Source organism: Mus caroli, chromosome 12 (genome assembly GCF_900094665.2).
Source record: "Mus caroli chromosome 12, CAROLI_EIJ_v1.1, whole genome shotgun sequence".
NCBI classification, from domain to species: Eukaryota; Metazoa; Chordata; class Mammalia; order Rodentia; family Muridae; genus Mus; species Mus caroli.
In genome coordinates this window covers 49,959,216-49,967,279 of record NC_034581.1, presented here as the reverse complement: position 1 = coordinate 49,967,279, position 8,064 = coordinate 49,959,216, and the positions used below count along the sequence as shown (strand labels likewise).

Here is an 8,064-nt window from a genome sequence, read left to right as displayed (position 1 = left end):
CCTCCTCCCCCCTCCTCTCCCTGGTGCCCTCCCCTCCCCTCCTCCTCTCCTCCTCTTCCTCCTCCTTCTTCTTCAGATTAGTGCTATTTGGTTTGACCTTAGGTTCTTGGGATATCTACTGCCTGCTTCTTGGTCACCCAGGCTGTGTCAGGTATGGTTTCATCTCATGGAGTAGGCCTTGAATCAGTTATTGATTGATTACTCCCACGAGCTTGTGCCATCGTTGCCCTAGCGTTTCTTATAGGCAGGACATCATTGTAGATCAAAGGGTTTGTAGCTGGGTTGGTGTTTACATTTCTCTTTTTGGTAGCCTGCACCTGATTCTTGATTGAGATCCCTGCTTCTGAGTTGAGATGAGAAAGGGTAATTTGAACTGGTGTGATGGAGGAAACTGATTTTGTGGTGATGAATAGAAGAACATCTGAAGTGCTGGGTTCGTAAGGCACTGTAACAACCTTGTGTCATTTAGAGCACACCTGGGTCCTTCTTCAGGAAGGACAGTGAGGACCCAGGTGCATTTCTTCTTGAAGGTCACAAAGCCATCAGTAGTAAAACTACTGAGTATGGCCTCTTTCCATATGGCTATGACCGTGATTTTGGTATTCATTTCCTTTACCTTCGCAGGATTCTACTGGGTAAAGCAGATGATAGCCCAGCTTCTGTCTTTGCCACAGAAAGCACTTGTTTTAATACCGCTTACTGGATTCTACACACAGAAACTGGCTTTGTTGCTGTTGCTCAGTCATTCTATGGGGTGAATGAGTTTGTCTAGTGGCAAAGACACTTAGATCAATTTGGGACAGTCTTCTCAAAAACAGGGATTAGACTCTGTATCCAAACCAAGCAGGAGGTTCTGAGGCTTATCAGTTTGCTAAGTGTCCCTGTTGGAGAGAGAGACTGTCAACCTCTGCCCTAAGCTTTTCTTTCCTGAATAGAAGTCAACAGTTAGTCTTTCCTGACAACACACCAATTACAAAAGGCCTTCAGATGGTTAAGGAAATAACATTAATAGATCATGTGGTGCTCTGATGACCACAGAGATTTCTACAAAAGGAAGCGATTCTTAGCTGCTACACAATCTCCCTAGGAAGATGGATTCATTATTTATACATCCGTTGCCAGTAATTATCTGTATAAAAGTAGCCATCCAACTAGAAAGGGCAGTGCCAATTTAGCTGAGGTTACACACAACCTGACCTTGAATCTGGAAGGAGTTCGGGTAAGCCTCAACTTACTGGCTGGGGGTGTTAATGGGTGACAGATTGCCTTCAACTTCCTCCTCAGTGACGCCTGTGACTCCTGTGCCTGAATTAATATCTCTAGCCAAGTGGAGAGGTCAGAAACTTAAAAAAAAAAAAAAAAGTCACCGTGATGTATGGGATAAAGTTGGGTAGGGCCATGGCTGTGGTCATTACTCCCTTGTCAGCTCCTCTTGTTCTCCCCTTACAATCTGATGGGTGTTAGGTCTCAAACCTGGGACATATCAAAGCAGATGCTGGCCACCAGGTTCTCCCAGCATCCCTCAGTCCTTACCTGTTGCAGAGTCCTCCTGGCTAGCATACCTTGCCCCCTACCCTAAACTTCTCCAGCCCAGGGGTTGGTCTGCTCTTCCCCTAGGTGCCCTTCTTTATATAATCCAGCCAGTTTGGTTACCTGGTCTTTTTTTTTCTTTTTTTAAAATCTATTCTTCACCCTCCTCGCCTTTTGGTTTGGCTCTCCTCTCCCCCTTCCCACTCTCCTCAGATGGCCTAGTGCAGTCTGGTCCTGTTCCCTCTGCACCAGCTCCGTTGTCCCTGCCCCTGGCTATGCTCTCCCTTTTATCTCCAATAAACTTTCTCCTCTGCCATACCTAGGAGGGGTCATGTCTTTCCTTTTTATTTTATTTTTTCATTCAGTGGATGGTAGCTTTAATTCGATGCCATGGAGACATTAATTTGTAGGAGTGCTCCCTGTTTTCTTGATGGTGCTGTTTTTTTTTTTTACTGAGACAAAGAAAGAGAACTTGGATATGGGCACAACCAGGTGGTCCTCGTGGGCCAGGTTATAACTCCTATGACTTCCATGTGATCTCTACAGGCTACTTGGAGCAGCTTGGTGTGCTGGATAATAAGGTGCGGCAGGGAGTGCCTGGATATGTCATGGGACATCATCAAAGACAAACTTAAAAACTAATCATTTTAAAGGTTCTGTATGAATTGCCTTTTTTTCCTTTTTCCAATTTTTATAAGGTGTTTTCTTCATTTACATTTCAAATGGTATCCCGAAAGTCCCCTATTACCCCCCCACCCCCCCCTGCCAATGAATTGCCTTTTCATTGGCTGCTAAATCCACTGAGACTGGGTGTGATCTCTGGACTCTTTCAAGGGTCCTATTATTATTAATTATTATTATTATTAAACTTGATATAAGCTAGAGTTATCTGGCAAGCCTGTGGAGCATTTTCTTGATTAATGATTTCTGTAGATAGGCCCAGCCCATGGGGGGCAGTGCTATACCTGAGAAGGTGGTCCTGAGTTGTATAAGAAAGCAGACTGAGCAAACCACGAGAAGAAGCCAGGATTAATATTCTGCTGTTCTTCATTATGGTAAGGTCTCTAGCTCTCTCTAGGCAGTATTATTTGGCTTTGGTTTTACTTTTTGATGTATATGTAACTAAAAGTAGGATATCTGAGGTGCAGGCCTTATAAGCAGTCTCAGAGTGCTGGAGTGTTCCTTCTTGGGTGTTTTTGTTTTTTTGTTTTGTTTGTTTGTTTTTGGTTTTTTGAGACAGGGTTTCTCTGTGTAGCCCTGGCTGTCCTGGAACTCACTCTGTAGACCAGGCTGGCCTTGAACTCAGAAATCTGCCTGCCTCTGCCTCCTGAATGCTGGGATTAAAGGCGTGCCACCAAGCAAAAAAATTAATTTTAAGTTATCATATAAAATATCAAGCTTCACTATGACGTTTTCACATATTCATCACTCGCTATATTTGGGTCAGTTTGACTCTCTTCTCCATGCGTTTTGTTTCTGCTGTTTTTCTTCATATTCCTAAATACCTTCTACTTTCCTGTCATGACTACACACACACACACACACACACACACACACACAAACACACACTCAAATTTAGATTCTGTGTATGAATAAAACCAAGCAATAGTTTTCTTAGTCTAACAATTTGCTTAGTATGACAATATGAATCTCTAGTTCTATTTCCCTGCAGATGACCTCATTTCTTTCTTCTTTATGGGTGAGTGAAACTCCATTGTGTAGCACATTCTCTTTGTTCATTCATCTGTTGGTGGGCATTCGGTTGTTTTTTTTTTTTTTTTTTTTTATTGACTATTCTGAATAGTACAGAAACGAGCAAAACAAACTGGATCTCTGGTGTGCTAACTCAGCCTGCTTTGGTTCTATACTGAGGAGTGGTGTAGCTGGGCCACGTGGACATTCCACATTTAGATCTTTACTTTTGGGACGTACACTGCGTTGTTCTGAAGGTCTTCATTCTTCTCCTCGCTCTCAGCTTCTTTGCCTTCTCCTTCCTTTGACAGAGTCTTGCTACAGAGGCCGCAGGTGGCCTGGTGTTCCTAAGGTTCAGTGATTTCCTGCCTTATTCGCCTCTGATTAATGTTTTGATGATCGCACCCCCCCCCCCATTAGATTTTTAAAACCACCATCGATGGTCTTGGCTGGTCTGAAACAAGCTTTGTAGACTGGGCTGGCCGTGAGCTCACAGAGATCTGTCCACCTCGGGGATAAAATCCCAAGTGCTGGGATCAAAGGTGTGGGCCACTATGATAGTCAAACAGGGAGTGTTTTGTGATTACGTTTACGTTTTTCTCTTTGCCTGTTTGTATACTGAAGCCTACTACTGCCTATGAATTTAATTCATTCTGTTTTACTCTTGTGTAGCCTGTTCCATTTTATGAATCTATATAACAATTCTCATATCTTCTACTATGTTAATTTGTAACTCATAATCAATACCTGAGTTATTGCTTGCTTTTAAGTATGAAAACCAGTTGTGCATAGTGATGCAGACCTTTAATCCCACACCCAGAGGCAGATGGATCTCTATAAGTTCAAGGCCTGGTCTATAGAGTAATCCCTAGGCCAGACAAGGTTACATAGTGAGACCCTGTTTCAAAAGAGAGGGTGGGGCTGTGTAGCCTAGCAGTGGTCATGTGCATACTGGGAAGGCTGGGGACCAGGAGATGCTCATCAGTCCAGTCTGGGGTTGGAGGCCTGGAAGATGCTGAAGACCATCTGTCTGTTAAATTATAGAGAGGGAAAGGAGAAAGGAGGGTAGATTCCAAAGAAAGGCCCTTAGGTCAGTGCCCTTCAGGTGACACAGCAAGTCCTACAGCTGGGATCCAAAGCAAGAGAGGATTCTGGAGCCGGGCAGTGGTGGTACATGCCCTTAAACCCAGCACTTGAGAGGCAGAGGCAGGTGGATTTCTGAGTTCGAGGCCAGCATGGTCTACAGAGTGAGTTCCAGAAAAGCCAGGGCTACACAGAGAAACCCTGTCTCAAAAAAAAAAAAAAAAAAAAAGCAAAAAAGAGGACATAGCAAGGTGTTGACTTCTAGAAGTTTCTGATGGGAGGCTCTTGAACCATGAGGAAGCAGGCTTAGTTAATATGTGCCCTGTGCTATGGGACAGAAGCCGGGGGGAACAAGGCATATACGACTTACGTAGTGGGTCACAGAGAAGCTGGACACCAGAAGGATTTTTGGTTGACATGTGAGTGTAATACTAGGTAGCAGGGGGACTGAGCACATCCCTGAGTGCTTAGGATACAAAGGACATGGGTGCTCTAACAATGATGGTATTTGAACCATAGACTTTGAATTAATGTGAATGAGGACTTCTGGGAGTTTCAAAACTGATTGCAAAGTCTGATTGACTGATCAAAAGTGCTGTGACAGGAGGAGGGTGGAGTGCTGCAGGCCCAGACTCTAATTATACTTCATTTTGTCCTGCCTATATAGCCATTTCTTGCCCTCCTTAGTGTCCAACTTAACATCCTGTGATCAACAGATAGAAATCTTTTGTAATTTATTAACCTAGCAGACTAGTAGCTTCCAGGAGCAGAAGGGTTAAAAATGTCATCAGAAGGCTGGAGAGATGGCTCAGCGGTTAAGAGCACTGACTGTTCTTCCAGAGGTCCTGAGTTCAATTCTCAGCAACCACATGCTGGCTCACAACCATCTGTAATGGGATCCAATGCCATCCTCTGGTGTGTCTGAAAACAGCTACAGTGTATTCATATAAATAAAATAAATCTTAAAAAAAAAAAGACATCAGAAAGCATCTGAGGCCTACAGGAGAGATTTCCCCATTTTTCTGTAGCTGCTTCTCTGATGTTTCCAGCATTGTACTCCATTTTTAAAATGTATTTACTTAAAATTTTTTTTTTCTTTGAGACAGGGTTTCTCTGTGTAGCCCTGGCTGTCCTGGAACTCACTCTGTAGACCAGGCTAGCCTCAAACTCAGAAATTCGCCTGCCTCTGCCTCCCAAATGCTGGGATTAAAGGCGTGCACCACCACTGTCCAGCTTAAAATTTGTTCTTAATTTAACTTAATATATGTGTATGTGACTGCATGTGAGTTACATACACTTGAATGCAGGTGACAGTGGAAGCCAGAGGTATGAGATCCCCTAGTGCTGGAATGACACTCAGTTGTGAGCTGCCTGATGCTGGGAACTGAACTTGAGTCCTCTGGAAGCATAGTAAGTGCCCTTAACTGTTGAGCCTTCTACCAGTGTATTTAAAAATTCAACATGACTCATGACTGTCTTTGTTACTGCAAAACTTGGTGAAACTGTTTCCTCATTGGAACATGGGACACATGGATGTGTGCTACTGTCCCCAAGCGTAGAGTCACAGATCCTGGAGCCAGGGTTTTAGGTGGATCTCAACTGCCTGATTGTGAATGCTGGGATCTGAACCTGGGTCCTCTGCATGAATGGGATGTGCGCTCAGCTACTGAGCCATTTCTTCAGCCCCTTTGCACACACACCCTTTTTTTTTTTTTTTGGAGATAGGATCTCTTAATAAACTGGCACTCACCAATTCTGCTAGCCTGGCTGGCCAGACAGCCCAGGGATCTTGCCTCCTCAGCACTTGAATGATAGGTACATGATGCCAAGTCTGGTTTCCCCAGTACAGGGTACTGGGGACTAAGTTCAGACCCTCAAGCACTTTACTGACTGAGCCATCTACCCATTTCTAAATGTTTGAGAAACAGCCACATTAAATCCCAGTGGCTATAACATTTTTCAGTCTATCAACAGTGCATGAGAGTTCTAATTTAATCATATCCGCAGTCAGGAGATATCTCAGTTTAGTCTTGATTTGCATTCCTTAATGATTAGTGGGATTGAATGTCTTCTTGGTTATTGCCTTTAGATCTTTCTTTCTTTTTTTCTTTCTGGAAAATTTATTGCCACTCTCCAACGGCGCATTATTTTTTCTTTTCAACGTCTTGCTCTGCAGCTTCCTTCGCCCTTTTTGCTTGGATGCCAAAGATGGCATTGGCACGGGCAATTCGGAGACTGGCAAAAGCCTTAAAGTTCTTCTCGTCTGCGATAACGCTGGCCTTTTCCTTTTTGTACACATTCCGGATGGGCATCACGGGTCCTGTCAGCTGGGTGGCCAGCTTAAGTTCTTCAGCAGAACGATTATCTCCCTTCTTCGGAGCAGAAGGCTTCCTGGGGAACAGGATGAGCTCGGAGCCGTACTCCTTCAGGCGCTGCACGTTGGCCTGCAGTGACTTGTTTCGCCTCCTCGGGTCCACAGAGATGCCGATGGTGCGAGCCATTTTCTTGTGGATGCCAGCCACCCTGAGCTCCTCCAGGCTGAAGCCCCTGCCAGCCCGGACCTTGGTGTGGTATCTCACTGTAGGGCACCTCACGATGGGCCTGATGGGGCCGGACGCGGGACGAGGGGCGATGTGACGCGCTTTCGCCTACCGGGCCTTGCGCCTGCGGATCTTGCGCGCCAGCTGGTTGAACCAAGTGTCCACTCGCTGCTGCCAATCCTTGTGGAAGTGGGGCTTCAGGATCATGCCATTCCGGCTGGGCGCCATGGCTGCCTCCTATACCAGAGAACGGCCGAGCAGAAAGGACCGGGCACTGCAAAGCAGCCTTTAGATCTTTCTGTTATTGTTGTTGTTGTTTTTACAAGAATTTTTTTTTTTTTTTTGACTTGGCTGTCCTGGAACTTTCTCAACAGACCAGACTGGCCTTGAACTTAGAGATCTGCCTGTCTCACAAGTACCGGGAATAAAGGTGTTTGCCACCATGACCTGCCACCCTTTAAAACTTTTGATTAACTCTTTGTGAATTTTACATCATGCACCTCAATCCCACTCATCTCCCATCCCTTCCACTCTGCCTCCCCCCCAAAAACCCCAAACAAACAAACAAACAAACAAACAAATCTCAGAGTGGAAGCTGCAGTGTGTCACAGTGAGTGGTACCCTGTATCCTTCAGCTGCAACAGTGTTACTTGTAAAGGTTCATTGCCATGAGTCATTGGTCTGCTTTGAGGCGTCTGGCTTCTGTGATTCTTATCACAGGGATTCTCCAGAACCAAAGCTGTAAATCTCCAGGACAGGCTATCCAAGAGGAGTGCCAAGGCTACAGGGGTGGGGCACCATACTCAGGTTATCGATAATATCTGTGCGCGGTTTCCACCTCAGAATTTAGTTACAAAGAAGAAACAAAGTATCCCACATCAAAACAAAACAAAACAAACTCCCCACCCCAAACAGAAACAACCATTCCTTGGCTGTTCTCCACAGAAGTTGTCAACCTCACAGCATCTGCACACTTGGACTCATTTTCCATTGGTTTAGGGCATGGATTTTCTTGGAGTGTAGCAAGAAGAAGAGGAGACACGAGAGAACTTTTCTTCTACAAGGATTTTTCTGCTTTTTTGGACAAGTACTTGCTGCTGTAAAGAGTTAACTGCCACACGCATGTACATATGGATGGCTCAAGCTGGCCTTATTGGGTCATCCAAAAAAAACAAAACAAAACAAAAAACCAGAAAAGAAAAAAGGAAAAAGACATGAA

At 44.7% G+C, this 8,064-nt stretch overlaps 1 pseudogene; it reads right to left on the bottom strand.

Moving 5' to 3' along the window:
• Positions 1–6,449: 6,449 nt before the first annotated feature.
• Positions 6,450–7,112, bottom strand: LOC110307250 (annotated as a pseudogene).
• Between the last annotated feature and the right edge of the window lie 952 nt (positions 7,113–8,064).